This window comes from Epinephelus lanceolatus, chromosome 20 (assembly GCF_041903045.1).
Source record: "Epinephelus lanceolatus isolate andai-2023 chromosome 20, ASM4190304v1, whole genome shotgun sequence".
In the NCBI taxonomy this organism is placed as follows: domain Eukaryota; kingdom Metazoa; phylum Chordata; class Actinopteri; order Perciformes; family Serranidae; genus Epinephelus; species Epinephelus lanceolatus.
Genome location: NC_135753.1, coordinates 7,995,279 through 8,012,353, shown reverse-complemented (window position 1 = coordinate 8,012,353; position 17,075 = coordinate 7,995,279).

Below are 17,075 nucleotides of genomic sequence, written 5' to 3'. Positions count from 1 at the left end.
TGTTGCAGAGGCATGTCAGCCAGGACAGCCCTACAACATCCAGAGCCTTGAGGTATCCAGGGCGAATCTCGTTCACCCCCGGGGCTCTGCCGCCGCGCAGTTCCTTCACTACCTCGGCGACTTCTCCCCCAGAAATTGGACGACTGCCGCCGCTGTGCTCCGCTTGGCCCGCCGGTACCCGTCAGCTGCTTCTGGAGACCCACAGACCAACCATGCCCTGTAGACCTCCTTCTTCAGCCTGACGGCTGAACGGACGATTACCGTCACGACTGGCCCCAGCAGCCTTGCGGCCACAGCTCGCAACCGCCGCCTCGACAATGGCAGAGCGGAACAAGGCCCATTCGGACTCAATGTCCCCCTCTGCCCTCGGGACGCGGTCGAACCTCTCCCGGAGGTGGGAGTTGAAGATCATCTGGACAGGTTCTTCTGCCAGGCGTTCCCAGCAGACCCTCACTGTTCGTTTGGGCCTGCCAGGTCTGCGCGGCGTCTTCCCCACCATCTGATCCAACTCACCACCAGGTGGTGATCAGTTGACAGCTCTGCTCCTCTCTTCACCCGAGTGTCCAGAACATATGGCTGCAGGTCAAATGATATGACTACAAAGTCGATCATTGACCTGCGACCTAGGCTGTCCTGGTGCCACGTGCACCGATGGACATCCTTATGTTTGAACATGGTGTTAGTTATGGCCAAACTCCGACAAAACCTGTAAGTATCAAAAACATTTGTTTGCGACTGCAATAATCCAAAATCCAATGGAAAATTCCAATAGGATTCTTGACAAGGGAACCAGAGTGATGCTAATTTCTGTGTTGGCCTACAGAAAAACATCATATTTGACACTATACTATCTGAGTGGCCAACAATAAATAATGGAACTGTTCGATGAGCTTTCTCCTAAGCAAGAGCCATGCAGGGGCAGCCAACAAGCTAATGGTAACTTGAGCTAATGTTAGCCAGCAAACTTTGACTTAGCTACTCTACATGGATCTGCTGTTGGTTGCTTCATAATGTTAGCTGTTAAAATAATTTGCTAACAGTAAGCTTCTAAGTATAAATGACCCAATTGTCCAAATGAACTATATGAACACTGCATATTGTAAGTATGATTGGTTGTGAATGCAAAAGCATTCACAGCTTGTTATTCAACAGCTTCCGAATTTTGAAATTCTTTTCATTATTCTTCCATTCACTTCTTTTGCCGTGTAATTCCTTCCACATTTTTCAACGTACAAACTTCATTCAAAGATCAAAATATTCAGCTCCATAAGGAATGGACTGCTTGTATTTTTGTCATTCATAACATTCATACTTTGCAAAATATTGAGTGGGGTTTTTTTTCGGTATTTTTCCTCATTTAAGCAGATGGGAGGAATGTTCAAATTTGACACATTCAAGTTTTTTCAAGCACTTGCAACTCCCACCTCCTCATTCATACATTCACACAGAAACCCCATTCAAACTTTAAAATGTTCCCCATCTTTAGGACATTCTGGCTTGTATACAACGTTCAAATCTCAGGTTTTTACATTGCTTTGTACTGGACATAATGTTTCAGAGCTAGAGTGGGGGACTCAGCTGTCAGAGTGCAGAGAGCCTCTTAACTCATACTGTACCAACATACACATTTTTGAGTATTCACTTCAATTTTTACACGTACTTTTGACTGTGTTCATGCATATGACCTTAAACTTTGAAAGAATTTGTCTTTTTCTGTCAATTTTTAAATTTCACTTTCAGCTATTATAAAAGATCAATAATGCATTGTATAATCACAACTATCACTTTGAATGCCATTTACACATACTTATGTCCATTTACTTGCATTAGAACCACAATTTTTCGATCCTTTTAAAAAAGACATGAAAAAAGTGATTATTTTGATTCTTGAGCTGTGCAGTGTAGTGCATACCTGTCAAGTTTTGGATTTGAAAATAAGGGAAATTTTTCGGCGCCCGCCGCAAAACCGATACCAGTGAAAGTATCACGGTTCTGAGTAGTATCACGATACCATGGCAAAAATGAGGCAGATGTGCCTTTTGTCATTTATAAAAAGATAAATCACTTTTCTATAATACATCACTGATATTTCAATGGAATAAATTACTTATTGACTTATTCATACTTCAAAAACAGCATCAATAAGTGATTAACATAGGGGGGATCAAAATAAAATAAACAAATAAAATAAATATCAACCAGCCACCCTCCTCCCCTGACAGTCCCTTCATAAGTAAAGAACAGTCCCTAAAGTGCGGTGAGGTTTGTGGGCCATTACCTGCCACAAAGAGAAATGTGAACGGCTCGTTTCTCCTCTGACACATCACATACCTGTGTGCTGTCAACCCACAACCGTCAGGATTCCTTTCTGCTGCTGGTTGAAACATGATAATAGGGGCGCCCCAGCACCCACTCCACTAACTTGACGTGGAAATGAGCGGTAGTCTAGAAAACTGGAGAGTTTTTTTGTTTGTTTGTTTGTTTGGTTTTTTTGGAGGGCCCTCGTGCGCCCTCACATAGATTGCGCCCTGGGCGGTCGCCCACATTGCCCATAGCAAAACCCTTCCCTGGTTGTACAGGAAATCTAAAATAACCACTTGTCAACCAGACCCGCTGTCAACACTAACCTCGCGACAACTACCACCCAGGCTACTGCAGGTGGCAGTTCTCGTGAGGCTAGTGACAGAGTTCAGTTTGGAGAGGCAGAGGAATGTTGTTGTTTTTTTAATTATATTATAATATGGGAGATTTACAGGAAAATACTAATACGGAAGGAAGGCGGAAAAGAGGGGTAAAATACGGTAGTTTCCCAGCCAAAACGGGAGACTTGACAGCTATGATGTAGTGTTGCTTGCCAGACAGTTAGTCTTGTTTAAAAGGAAATCTGAAAAAAGAAAAACAACCTAACAATACCAGTAGATGGTGCTGTTGGTCTGTTGGAGCAGGGAGTAGAGGAGGAGGAGATATACGCACATCACCGGTAGGTGCAAGGCTGTCAACAAGCATCAAAGAAAAGGAAAAAAGCCTGCACACTGCTCCAAGTCACAACTGTGGTTTATTAGGACAACGTTTCAATCCCTTCTGGATCTTCGTCAGGTCAAACAGTGCTCATACAATGCACACACCCATATTTACACATATCTTTTTGCTCACCAATGAGCTGTCAAAGTGATGACAGGTGTGGCAAAGCATTAAAAACACTTATGTTGTTTTGAGCATCTCCAATTAACCAATTTGGCAAAAATACATGGAAAAAGGTATATAGAAATGCATAGAAAAATACATAGAGACATGCATAGAAATATTAATTCAAAAGAGTGTAAGAGTACATATGGCCAACATAGAAAAAACTTCTTAAAAATAGAAATACAATATTTTTAAATACAGAATTCTTAAATATTCTTAAATACTTTGAATACAGTATGCCATCACAACCAACTTGAAGCATAAATTGCTCACCTTCATTATCATTTTTGAGATAATTTATAAGAAACTGACACCTCTTAGGATTTTTTATATATAATATACAAAATTATTTTAAGTCTTGGGAAGAAAAATATTTAAAGAAAATGTTTGATATCACACTCCTGGTGTAGACCTCGAGGACTGAGAGTCTGAAGGGAAAAAATATAAAAGATTCTCTTAGGAGTAAAAGGTTGTTTTGATCCCCTCCCCTAGGAGATTTAACATGCTCGATGCCGATATATCTCAAAGAGGCTACTGAATGATTGGCCTCCTTAAAATGTAACGCTACCGGGCTACGTTGGTCCTGAGTTCTAATATTGCTCCTGTGTTCTGCTATTCTTGTTTTTAGTGCTCTTTGGGTTTTACCCACATATGCTAAGCCACATGGGCATTTTAGAAGGTAAATGACATTTTTTAGCCGGGATGAGGTCAGATTTGACTAACATTTGCCTTAAGCTCGGAGGACGTCTGTTGGAGCAGGGAACCATCTAAAACATGTAGGGCAGCCATTACCACAATCCGGATTGTAAACATTGCACATCTCTCTCTCTCTCTCTCTCTCTCTCACACACACACACACACACACACACACATTTCTGCCTTCATGTGGGGACTCTGACTGGGAGGTTACACATGTGGACACTACTTTTCTGATTGAAATAAAGACAGGGTTTTAACTCTGAAAAAGCTGGGAGCTCCTGGGATCCCAAAAATCAACTTCAGTACCAAAATTTCTCAAATTTAAAAATTTAACTTTTTGTCATGGTTTCCCTCGCTGGTGGAGATGCTCCTATTGTGTCATATCACAAGCCACCACCAGGTGTCATTGTTAAATATTCAGAGAGGATTTATTTATTTATTTATTTATACACACTTACATGCGTGTATGAAGTAAGCAATGGAGGGTTAAGTTTTCAGAATCAATAAAGAGCTTAATTTGAGGCCTAGTCCACACAAGCACGGGTATTTTTAAAACTGAACTTTTTTGGCCTTCAGTTTTTAAAAAATCTGCGTCCATACGAGTGGTGTAATAAAAATACTTCCGTCCACATGACACCACAAATTCCACTATCAAGCAATGTTATACATATGCCAAAGCAGTAGGTGGCGATATAACTACTAACTGTAAGGCCATTGTAGCCAATCAGAAGGCAGTAAAACGTCATTACTGGAAAAACAACAAGCGCGAAAAATCAGTATAATAATACATATATATATATATATGTACAGTATATATATATATATTTATACCATGGTCTGGGTGAATACTCAATTCTGATAGGCTGCAGGGTGTCCGTTAAAAGGTGTTATAGGACAGCTAAAAAGACGTTCCGGTCAAATTGCCTGATGACAGGTTCTAAATTATTGCACTGGCTCAACTGCTAGTTTGTAACCATAGCAACAGAGACTCAGAGCAGAGACAACGGATTACAACGGGCATCATGAGTGATTTTATCGTTTCATTTAATTTATTTGGTGAATTTGATAATTTTGATGACTGGGATGCAGAAGAAGAGAGGTGAATGAAAAGAAAAGGGAGAAACGGCACAAGGAGTCACGGGTCTACACCAATCACAGCCTCCGGAGCACAGTTGTAGGTCGGCTCTCTGACACCGGCCTGGAAACAGGGACATCGGTGTGAGAGCAGCCTGCAGGCTTACTGGGCTCCGTCAGTGCAGGAGAGACGAGACTGAAAATAAATTTCGCAGACCTGACGAGGCAGGGGCGCAGCGCACCTGTGCTTCGCCAACTGGGTGTGGCCAGGCGGATTGTGCAAGTTTGGCACACTGTGCGCCTGGCGCAGCTACTCCTGTTTCCCACCTCCGTCCCTCCTACCTGCGCAAGTCGGAAAGAGGGAGGACAGAAGGCATGGAGTGGGTTTTATACACATCACACCAATCAAATGAGCCCCTCTCCTCACCCTTAAATGCGCCGCGCGAAGGCGTAATGAGAGTTTACTCAATTCGCCATGGCAGAAGAGAGCAGCAGCGTCAGACGGCCAAACTTGGAGGAAACTGATGTTTTGGTCCGGGAGGTCCAAGCTCGCAGTGTCCGAATATACGGAACTGCGAGCAGACCTCCACGGGCTGATGATGCAAAGGTAACTGGGAGGAGGTCACCACAAATGTAAATCAATGTTGCCTTTATTGTCACTTTGCTGGAAAGAAATATAAAGTTATCTTTAACATCTCTAGCTAACGTTAGCTAAAGTTAGCCTAACGTTAGCTCCTAGCTGCGTTGTTCATCATGTCACCTTGTTTGCTGGGAGTTCATTAGCCTATTTTGTTATAGTTTTTGTACTTTGGTGATCGTACATCATTGTTAGCTGTTGTCCAAAGGGCTCTAGTTAAGCTAACGTTAACTTCTGGAGCTTAGCTTCATTAATTTATCTGTAATCGCAGAGATAACAAAGGTTGGCAAAAGTTATGCTGAATGATTCAATGTAAATACTGTAGCACCAAACTAACAGAGAGACACTCTTGGTAAAGATGGTAAAAAGGCCATTATCCTTTTCTAATATTCTGAGCCAAAAACCTTAACTTCAGTGTCACTTTAACTTGTTGTCTTTGATGGTGACGGCAACGAGATGAGGTTAACAAGCGTACACTGTGACCTGTAAATTTTGGCTTGAAATTTGAGCTTTTCATCGACCTTCTCAACAATAAAATGATGAATATATCCCTCCAATGCGTAGTTTAGGCCCTTTTGGTTACTTCTCAATGACATCTGATCATTATGTCCCGAAAAAACATCACTTGCCTCCTGCGAAGAGGCACAAAAGAACCGATATCATTAGTGCTTATCAGTACTATGGTCTTTGATACAGGGCTAATTTAGTACAGGGTTTCGGTACTCATCCTTAATCAAAACATAAACGAAGTGAAGCTTGTAGAAATTAACTAAAGTTTGGCTGCCCGTGCCAGGAAGTGCGGAACACCCCAATCAGCGTTACCCCGGGTAATTTTGGTGGAAACCCCAGGTAAATGAGAAAAGTTCCTGCGGTGGAAAAGGGGCTGTCATAGCACCATTTGCTTGCATAAGGAAATTACAGTTTTTAGATTTTGATGTCCTCCTTCTAGCAGGTAACTCATCAAAACTTGCTTAACTCTTGGATGACCTTTTGTGTCATATGACATCCATGATCCTTCATAAGTAGACACAAATGTCCACCTGTAGGGGTGTCATTTAGCCATTTGTTTTAAGCAATTATTCCAAAAATGTTTGTGACCGATATGGGGCTAGGTCTTGACTCAACATGGACATGACATGTGTTTCAAGATTTAACCCCTTCCAGGCCAATTGTTGTTTCTGTAAACACACGTTATTTCTCTATTGTCAAACCGGCCTGGAAGGGTCAAAATCTTGAAACCCATGGCAAAAGTGACTTTCAAGTTTAGCTAAGACCTAGAAATGAAAAATAAATACAAAAAAGATTTGAAATTGTTGGAGGTGGACAAAAATGTATTTTTACGACATCCATGATCCTTCAATAGGCTAAGTGGACAAAAATGTCCACCTATAGGTGGTGTCATTTAGCCATTTGTTTTAAGCAATCATTCCCAAAATATTTGTGGTGAACTATAAGGGTATAGGTTGACTAAACATGGAAATCACTTTTGAGATGGGTTTCAAGATTTTAACCCCTTCCAGGCCAAGTTGTACACATGGTGATGCTGTTTTTTTTGGAGGGCAAAAACACGAAAGGGGGGTAGATGGACACAGAAATGCTTTTGCAATAGATGTCTTGGGTGGTAATCACAAGGTTAGGTGTGTCAATGACCCCCAATAAGTCTGGTTTGGATGACATAATCATACTCCCATCCCCCAGCCCCCTTCTCACCTCCCTCCCACCGACTCCCATCATAAAAAAATACCAAAAACCACACATTTTGATCAATTGTTAATGCTACAAAAGCACATGGTTTCTTTATTGTCAGTGATTTCTCTGTTGTGTAAGAGGTGTGCCTTAGAAATAAAGGGAAAATGAGAGTTCAACTTGAGTAAAAATAATGTATTTGAAACAGAATAACAACAACAATGCATTTAACTGAATTCAAACAATTCATAAAACAATCATAGAACACAACAACAAGTGGAGGGGAGAGAAGGGCAGGGGAGATTTAAGGTGTGCATCTCGAACAAAATATTGCCTTTGTGCATTTTTTGCACACAAACCTCTTGCATCCCTGGCTTTGCCTTCTTTCCAGTGGGGCAGGTTGCACGCAGGCCCCTATTGGAGTTGCAGGGGGCAGTGGGCAGATTTTGGGAAGTGGCTTGTGCCTGTCGGGTGGCAGCTTGCTTCTGGCAGGTTGTAGCGGGTGGCAGTGGGGCGGCAGCTCATGTCTGGTGGGCGGCAGCTCGTGTCTGTGTGTGGTAGCGGGTGGTCGTTGGGGAGTGGCCGGTGGCTGACCGGCTTGCTGCTGGCCCCAGGCCTTTGCCTCCATCACCTGGTTGCGTGGTCTGTCAGCCTAGGGCAACCGGATTCGCCTTGCCATGTGTGGGCGGACAAGCTCTTTCCCAAGGATGTCAATGAAAAGCCTCCTGCAGTGTGTCTTCCTGACTTCCCATCTTGTGTTCAGGGCTGTCCAAACAAGGAAGCCGTTCCAGCAGGAGATGTCTAACATTCTGGAGAAGACCGCCACTGGCCACCTCTTTGTCTGCCTGTGGCATGTGTAGGTGCTGATAACCTGCATGATAAAAATTCATTCATAAATTCAAATGGGCTGCAAACAAATTTCCCCAAAAAAGGTACACTAAAGACAGTATACTCCTATCATTCGTCCATGAGTAAAGCACACCTTGTCCAGGTTATCCACCTCTCCCTTGCACCGATTATAGTCGAGGATGACCTCAGGTTTCTTGTGCTTTTCCTCGCTCACCACTGGCTGCTGGTGCCTTGTACTGAGGAGCACCACCAGCTTTTGATCCTTAGGCATGTAGGAGCAGACCATCGTATCTTTGGTGAATCCAAAGATGGTGGACAGCACCTCCCTTTCCCTCATCTGCAGGAGCTGTGGTGGAAGCTCTGGCTTGGTTTTACGGATTGTGCCAACGAGGGCCATCCCCCTCTTTAGCAGCTGCTGCCCCAGGTCATGAGACGTGAAGAAGTTGTCAGTAGTCACGGTTCCTGTAAGGCCCACCGTCAACTCCATCACCATGCGCTTCCCCAGGCCCTCCTGAATGAAAAGAAAGAAAGAAAGAAAGAAAGAAAGAAAGAAAGAAAGATTATAGGAATGCTGCCATTGTGTGGCGAAATATGGAGTTGCAATGAGCTCTGCATTTTCTCTGTGTAAACCAATTTTTACATTTTTAACTAAGAATTTTGATCTATAATATGCTTACCTCACGTTTTGCTGTGCGGGATGGTTTCCCCAGATAAAACTGAAGATTCCAGCAGTAAGATGTAAGGCACTCACAGACGACCCACACCTTCAATCCATATCTAAATGAATGAGTGAAAGAATGAATCAATAAATGAATGACGATCTTAATTTCAAATGATAAATATGATAAGGCCTACTAAAGAGAGGCTAAATATAAAATGATAAAAGCCAATATAAAGCAATGATGATAACTGGATAAAAATAAATGATACTTGTCTGGCTTTGAAGGCATGTACTTTAAGAAGGGACATCTTCCATGAAAACCTGGGAACACAGAGGATACAGATGAATTTTAGCACTCTAGCTAATTCTGTCTGTTGTCTATTGTCACTGTCAAATAAAGTACATGCAATACAATATAATACAATACAGTAAAATACAATACAATACTAACCAATCAGCATCTTGTCCACGCAGACCTCTTAACGAGGTGCCCACATCTTTCGCACAGCGGAGACCCAGATGTCCCAGACTTCTCTGATTGGTCCCAATTCGTCATGGTCCCGCCGAAAGCGTGCCGCCCATGTTTCACGGTCATCGAACCTGATTGATTAAAAAAGAGAAGACGAACAATGTCACAACACATCCCTTTATCCACCTAGATGAAATGGATGAATGCATGTATACATCTATTTTTAATTCTATTTTTTTAACTATTTATTCATATATTTATTCATTTGACTTGAAATTAAATTATAATTGAATGACTCAATATAATAAATAAAAATCCAACCTTAGCATGCTGGATATGATGTTGAACCTCTTCCTTGACAATACGGCCGGGAAGATATCCCTGCCATCCTTGCCCCAGAGGCTCAGGGTGTTTTCACCACGCGATTTGTACGCACCAGCCAAGAGGAGAAGGCCGACGAAGGCCTGCATCTCCAGTTTGTCCACAGGCGTCCAATTCTGCAAGAGCCGATGACCCTGCACATAGAGATGAAACAGTATGAAAATTTCATATTTCAGTTATTATGAACACAAGTATTACAGTCATCGGTATTATCACAGTATTGTTAAATTATGCTGAAAATGTTATTAATGTTATAGGAGTGTAATAGTTTAAACTTAACCTGCAGATTTGTCATGTTGACCACAATGTCATAGATTTCCTCAGTAGTATACAGATGAAATGTGCTGAGGATGTCAGCTGTGTGGTGGATGGCATAATTGGCCACACCTTGTACTGGACAACATTTGGGTGGCTCATAGAGGTATGTTTCAGAATTTATTGGAAGCCAGTGGATTCTGTCTATGAATTTATTTCTTCTAGTGCCCTTAGACCACCAAACCTGCTGCTCTGTCTCCCTCGCCTCCCTGTCTTCATCAATCATGGCATCCATCTCCTCCTCTCCCCCCTCCTCTTCTTCCCCTTGGCTCTCATCTTCCCCCTCCCCTTCTTCGTCATCATCCTCTTCCTCATTTCCTGGGCCTGGGAGCCACTCCTGATCCAGCATGTCGTCTGAGCCTGAGGAGTCTCGGTCAGAGACATACACATCATTTTCTCTCTGATCTCCACTTTCTTCATCCTCCTTGTTGTCTTCCTGCATCTCCTCTGCCATCTCCTCATCGTTGTCTTCTTCCTCCTCTCCCATCTCTTCATCCTTCCCCTCATCTTCCTTTTCTTCCTTTTCTTCCATTCTTTCACCTTCCTCCTCGTCTCCTACCTCTTCATCTTCCTCGTCTTCCAGGCTGGTAGTTCACCTCCTCCTTCTCCTTCTCCCCCTCCGAGGCGCTGTCTGTCTCAGATGGAAGTTTGTCTGAATCCAGGGCCTCCAAAATCATGTCTCTGGCTTCAATGACGGTCAGTCTCTTCTTTTTTCTCTCTGCCATTTCTCTTCGTCTTTTCCTCTGACTGTCTTGGGAAAAAATTAGCTCTATACTCACCTACGTCAACTCTACACTGCATTTTTGTTACCAGCCCACTGGCAGACTGCAGCCGGATAGTGATGGGAATTCCGGCTCTTTTACATTATACATACATTATATCAAATGTTTATTATATTATATGGCTTTATTTATATACTCTACAGAGTGCTACAAAAAAATAAATTATAAAGTACAAAAACAAACTTTTAACTATTTACAATTGAACTTTTAACTATTTCAAACTTTTAACTTCTTACTATGAAACATTTAACTATTTTAAACTTGTAACTATTTACAGTGAAACAACATAGAGAAGCTTACAGAATCACAACAAAATATAACTGATGGATGAACAGTTCAACAAAGCGGCTCCCAATGAGGAGCCAGTTCCCATCGTTGACTTCAAAGAGCTGTTTTGTTCGCAACCGACACATCACTACAGCCGAGTGTTGGACAGTGGCCAACACAGCTCCTGCGAGAGAACAGTAAGGCTTAAGTTTTGATCCTTCAGAGAATTGTATTTTTAATTGGTTACTTAGCTGTATTATTGCCTTGAACATTGAGGGTGAAAAATGCAAATACCGAATGAGTGGTCTTTAAATATGCTTGCAACTGCATCGCTATCTAGCGAACTAGATTCTACACAGGCTCATTCTAGAACTAGGCTAGAGAGCTAGCCTCATTGAATTTGTCAGTATGCATGGGCAGCTACTTATGAGGAGCCTGATCCGTCCGAGTCCGAGGATAGTGGCGGGAAATTATGGCCCAACCCCTGTGCCTTGTACACTACTGTAACCATGATGCACCCATATAATGTGCACAGAATACGGGGTTAATAGAATGAGTTTAACACAAAGGCACTAGACCAAAATATACTGAATTTATTTAAGCAATCCCCTGATGGCTAAGAAAACCAACCCCATATTGAGGCACTTCGCCGAGTCACCACCAGGAAATGCAACACGCTGGTGAGCATGGGAGCTGAAAATGGTAGGAAGAAAAAGACTTCCAATATGTGGTCTCACCTGAAGCGTCACCACCTTGAAGCTTACAATGAGGCAATCAAAGAAAAAGAAGAGAGAGCAACAGCTGCTGCTTCTACAAGCAGTTCAACACAGCCCACTGTTGTGCAAATGTTCAATGCTCAAAGGAAATGGGCCAATTCTGATTCCAGGTCCAAAAAAATTGATACTACCATAACTGAGATGATCACCACAGACAATCAGCCATTTACGGTTGTTTCAGATGTTGGCTTTCAGCGGTTGGTGGCACTGCTATATCCCAGATATACTCTCAAAACTGAAAAACACTATCGCACAGATGTCATGGAGGGTGTCTACATGAAAGTAGAGAAAAAAATCAAGGAGCTGGTTACACCTAGTCTCGCCACCAGACAATCAGAGATCTCCGCCTTCTGATAGTCTGGGGACACTCCTTTCTAAAGTGTGTTTAACACACCGGAGAAAATGGCTGGCAACAAAGCAACGCCTCTTGCATTTTTGAAAAGGGCACGCCCTCCCGGAAATGTGCGCTCCCCCTTTTCTTGTCTGCAAGGAAACAAACACACAGAGAGCTTGAAAATGGATGCCAAGAGATTTAACTCTGTTTTATCAAACGTGTGCTCAGTCCACAAGATTGTGGAAATGAAGGACTTACAGCAACTTTGTTTAAAACTTTTAACGCAGTCAGACTATGTTTACGAGCACAAGAGTTCAGCGAGCCACCGAAGGACCGCCCTGCAGATTTACTATTGGTTCTGCAACGTAGGGAGTTTTTTTAAACTCTGAAATTGTATCTGCCCATCTAAACACAAAATCAGGGAGAAAGTCATCAGTCTTTAGTTAAGCAAAGTGTCTAAAGACTGACTTGTGAGTCTAGGTTACACCAGACAATGTAGGTCCCTATTTATCCTTCACAACTGACTGTTGGTCTGAGGAGACCGAATCCCTGATGAGTCTGGCCTGTCATTTCATTGACAGTACCCCCTTTTACACCGCCAGATTTTCGGCGAATGTTGGGCTGTTTTGCAGGCAAGCTGCAAGCGTTTAGACACACAGAGCCGGATTGGCGAGTTGATCCGAGGTGCCCAATTTTCCACCACATAGGGGTAAACATATTGGCGGAACCTTTTTGGTTTAAAAAGAACGAGACGCCCTTCCGAACAAAGACTGATTGGGCTTTCCTGCAAATTTGCATAATTCCTATTTAAAAAGGGCTAGTGACTGGGAAAGCTGAGGCTAAAAAGACAGACAGACTCCAGCAGCCATTGCCTGGCATGGCAAATAAAGTCATGTTTGTTCCAGCGAGCAACTGGGACAACCAGGTATGTACATCAGAAATGACAACCTGGAATAATTATGGAATTATGGACCAATTTTGTAGTACTTCTAAAGATGAAGTGTGAAATATTGGTGAAGTTGTCTCACTTCTGTTTTTCACCAGTGTTTTCCATGACCACATAAAGCACTACCCATGGGTACAATGCACAGCTTGCAAAAACTGGCTGCATTTTCAGTGTGCTGGTGTGGAGGGCGACTGGACTTCAAAAGATTTGTTTTGTGGATGCAACCTTGTCCCAGATGTGTAAGAATGATGTCATACATATCAGACCCATTTCTGCCACTGAAATGAAGTAATAATTGTTATGGTTTTGTTTGTTAAAGAAGTAGAATGTGGGGAGGAATTTCCCTTTATGTGTCCAATTAATCTTAGAAAAATATCTTTTACATCATTTAGGTTAGCATGAGTAGGCATTATTACTGAAAACATTCAAATTTCACCTTGTTACACAAAGCAGGTTTTTAGCCTGTAGCTACATATGAAAAGGCTAGAGGCTAGTTATGAGCAATGTACACCTTGATATATTTGGTCATGTAATGTGAACACTGTCAAAGTTAGACATGTTAAGATCTTGGTCCAATTTGGGCATTTCTTTTGTCTTTAACAGAGACAACATCCTTGAGTCTGTTAAAGCAGACCAAATTCTGACAGATGGAGACATAAAGGTAACAGCATCAGTACAGTGAGCTGTACATTTTTTTAACCTATATGGCATTCATTAATTACACAAACTGTCAGGCTGTAATCTTCTAATTAATATTAATATATCTAATATTACAGGATTTGGAAAGAGACCTACAGAGTGGACATGTTCTGTCCAACAGAATGTATCTGTGTAAGCACAGAGGATTTGATCCAGCCCTTCAAAAACACTACAGCGAACATTTCACTTTATTCAGTGACACAAAGGTATGTACGGTGTTCTCTTTTTGTCTTATTTGCACACAGTCCTGTCTTCAAATAATTGCAAACAACAGTATGTGAGTGACCAATATCTTCAAATCACGATTTTCTAGAAGTTATATTCCAAAACATACTCAATTTTTTGTAAAGATTTTGTAAGTAATATATGACAACTTTTTGGGAAGAACTCTTTTTTGACAAAGAAATGCTGGTGTATGGGAGGAATGACATGACTTACCAAATGTATTACAGTACTTTTAGGCAGAGGATGGGGGAAAGAGAGAAACTGATAAATAGTGACAATATTGCCTTGCTAGTTTACAATTGCCCAGTTTCACACAGCTTCTGTGTCTGTATCATTAATCTCCTCTGTCAGCATGGTACTTAAAAATGTTTTTCCATGTTTCATCTTTATTTGTTAACCCAGACAGAAGAAATCATCAAGTGACTGGAAAAATCCTGTCAGTGCCTGGACCTGAAGTAGAGAAGCAGCTATTCCTTTCACAGCTCATATGTGAGCTAAAACATATTATTATTATTGTTGTTGTTGTTGTTGTTGTTGTTGTTGTTGTTGATTATCATGTTTGTTTTGTAGATTTTGATTAAGTGGTTGCAAAACAACAGCAACATGTGCCGATACCAAGCAGAATCTTTGCTTATGAAGAGCACATCTTCCCAGGACAAGACAAGGTAAAGGACATGGTTTGTGTTGTGGCTGTGCATGCACACCATTACTTCATCTCTTCTGTCTGTCTTGGCAGAAATTAGTTTGGCAGGTCAAGTTAACATAATTGCAGAATGTAACATGGATTCATTTTCAGATCCTTATCTTTTACTGTTTTTCCAGAGCTGCAGAGATCACAACAGGGGACACAGAAAGCTCAGAAGAGGTAAGACATTTCTAAACACAATCAATCACTCACTAACTCTCACTCTCACACTCACACTCTCTCTCACACTCACACACACACACACACACACACACTGGAGATTAATCACGTGAAACTTGTATATATTTCATATATCTAAGCAGTGTCAGTGTCTTGAAGACATAAATACAGGCAGATTTGATGTTGGTACATAGTTTGACTGACAGTAACTTAATTTCTGCACTCAGCAACAAAAACTAACTATATGTGAAGTTGCTCTGATCCACCAGAAAACTGGGTTGCCGAAAGTACTAAATTGCTTCTTACTATTAAATGCAATACACAGCAACAACAAAGTTGTTCTGGTTTTACGGCTTTGCCATCACAGCTGTTAAGTGGCCAGAGCCCACTTCACTTGCTCAAAGGCGATACCTGATGGCGGAAGTTGTACATAACGTTCACAATCACCAGGGGCCTCATGTACAAAGGGTGCGTACGCACAAAAACGTGGCGTATGTCCTTTTCCACGGCAAAGTCCAGATGTATCAAGAGTGAAATGGCCGTGGAAATGTGCGGTGCCTCACGCCAACTTCATGGCTGGCGTACGCACGTTTCTACAGCTGTTGATCCTTTGGCGACACTTAAAGGTGATGCTGAGAAGCTGTTAGAATAAATAAATGTGAAAACAATTAGTCCTCAGAGTGATGTGCACATCAGAGAAACATCAACAATTAACACTGATGAACAATTAACACAGCCACGTGTCTGCAATTAGATGAGTGGATATAAAAGCATGCGCAAAGTGGTGCAGAAAATACCGTTAACAACAACGGCTGCTTTAGCAGTATTAGAAGATTTGTAAATGGCGCAATACGAAGAGAGCGTGTGTTCAGAGACAGATGGCACTGGCTCATCAGCTGCTTTAGGTTCCCGAGGCCAATCCTCCTGGAACTGTGCGCAGAGCTGCAGCCGGCAGCGCGACACGGCGAGGAGCCATGCGCTGCCTGCATCCATACAGGTTCTGACCACACTGGGGTTCCTTAGCTCCAGGGTCATTCCAGAGGGAGCTGGCCGACCGATCGGGACTGTGCCAGTCGACCCTGAGCCGAGCCATGCCAGCTGTGTGGGACGGAATTATCCGCATGTCAGCCAGGTATATCAAATTCCCATACAATGCAGCTTAATAGGCCAACATTAAAGCGCAATTTGCAGCGACAGCCGGTTTTCCTGACGTTATCGGAGCTATCGACTGCACACACATGACTACAGTATAAAAGCACCATCACAGGATGAATTTGTTTGTCAACAGGAAGCATTTTCATTCGATCAATGTACAGATCTTATGTGATGCGCAAATGCAATTAATCAACATTGTGGCGAGGTAGCTTGGTTTAACGCACGATTCATACATTCTGAGTAACAGCATGGTTGGGAACAGACTACTAGCTGGCACTGTGCGCGATGGGTGGCTTCTTGGTGAGTAATTTATTTGTTTAATTGTCCTAATATTAATCCCCTTGATGCGCACTGAGCATGTGCGCCCCCAAATATTATCCTGTCTTCACAGCATCAGTACTAGTCAGTGGTTAAAGTTAGTGACTTGCTGTTTTTTGCTGGTTAAACTACAGCTTCAGAGCTTTCTAACAAGACCCTGATTGTCTCTGTGTGTAAAGTACTCGTGTCAATAAACCCGTGCGTAAAGTGTGACATTTCTTAATCAGCCACACCTTTTCCCCGGCGCACTTCTGCATTCATTTACAACAATAGTGTGGGATCCGTGAAAGTGGTGTATAAAATTAACAAATGGAAACTGGAAATCCAGTTCACATAATTATTTGTCTGCTTTCAACTGACCCCAGGCGACTCTCTGTTCAAACGGGGTGAGCTCCTCCTCTCCTGTCCCCCCGCCTGTTTTAGCCACACTTTGGCGGTGGGCAGCCGTCCTCCGCTTCACGTCCACTTTAATGTCGGACCACTTCTTTTTTAATTCTGCGTGGGTACGCTTTTCTGTCCCCACAGCATTGACAGCCTCACACACACTCTCCCACTCACTCACCTTGCGTTTTGTATTGATGCCAGAGGACAGCGTGCCAAAAAGTACATTTTTGTGCGCCTCCACTTCAGTGAGCGTCTCCAGTTCGCATTCTGTGAAGTTTTTCTTTTTTTCCCGTCTTACTCATTCTTTTGTTTTAGTTTTCTGATCGTGCAGAGAGGGGAATCTTAGGTGCAGGATTCATTTAAATAT